We start from the raw sequence: 1,015 nt of genomic DNA, 5'->3' as shown, positions 1-1,015 counted from the left end.
AAGCCTCCCTAGATGGACATTGGTGAGTAGGATGGCTTGGTATGTTGCAAATGGCACACACTTCATTTGCTTTTGGCACCATGTTGAGCACGGATTCAAGCTTCCTTTCTAGGTTAGTTACCTGCAACAAAAGCTCATGATTAGAACTTGTTTCATAGACTCCAACTTTCTTACCCCTTAAATCTTTGTGTTGAGCATTAGACCCCAACATCTCATAAATGTTATATGACTCTTGAGCATTCTTTTTCTTCAATGCTCCACCTGCTGCATTATCAATAGTTGATTGGCAATTTTGGGTTAGTCCATCATAAAAAATTTGCATTTGTAAGTGAAAAGGTAACCCATGGTGTGGACATTGTATCAAGAGGCCTTTAAAACGCTCCCAACACTCATTGAAAGGTTCTCCATCATCTTGTTTGAAGTTGAAGATTTGTCCCCTTAATGTGGCTGTCTTTTGAGTGGAAAAGAATTTCTCCAAGAACTTCTTAGCCACGGCATCCCATGTAGTGAGGGAACCTGGTGTTAGAGTCATCAACCAACTCTTAGCCTTATCTTTCAAGGTGTAAGGAAACACTCTCATCCTCAAATTTGCTTCACTAACTCCCTGCAAAGGTAAACCACTCACAACATTGTAAAACTCTTTAATATGAGCTAAAGGGTCTTCATTAGGTAAGCCATAAAAAGAGGGAAACATATGGAAATGTGAAGATTTAAGATCATAGTTTCTAGCTTCTGTGGGCAGCAAGATGCATGAAGGTGAATTTGGTATGATTGGTTGAGCAAAGTCCTCTAAAGCTCGAAGCTCATCTAGGTTGCCCGCCATCTCTTCTTCTCTTTCCCAATTAAATTGCTTAGATTCTTTACTTGTTGAACTAGGTGAATTCCCTTCCTCTTCCTCACGGCTAATGTATGAACTTGATGGCACAAAGTTGTCCAAAGTGTGGCCCTTCAACCGTTCAATTCTTTGGCCTAACTCAACAAGTCTATTTGACATATACTACCTGAAACAAAGTAA

The 1,015-nt window shown here is 39.9% G+C and overlaps 1 non-coding gene across 1 annotated transcript; it reads left to right on the top strand.

The window, feature by feature from the left end:
• The first annotated feature begins 338 nt into the window (after positions 1 to 338).
• LOC148696340 (small nucleolar RNA R71) lies at positions 339 to 449 on the top strand. The gene has a single exon (XR_015963858.1). It is a non-coding gene; the product is annotated as a small nucleolar RNA R71 (small nucleolar RNA).
• Positions 450 to 1,015: the final 566 nt, after the last annotated feature.

The sequence above is a fragment of the Pyrus communis genome, chromosome 6, assembly GCF_041283825.1.
Source record: "Pyrus communis isolate YQ-2024b chromosome 6, ASM4128382v1, whole genome shotgun sequence".
NCBI lineage: Eukaryota > Viridiplantae > Streptophyta > Magnoliopsida > Rosales > Rosaceae > Pyrus > Pyrus communis.
This window is presented reverse-complemented; position numbering and strand designations above follow the sequence as displayed.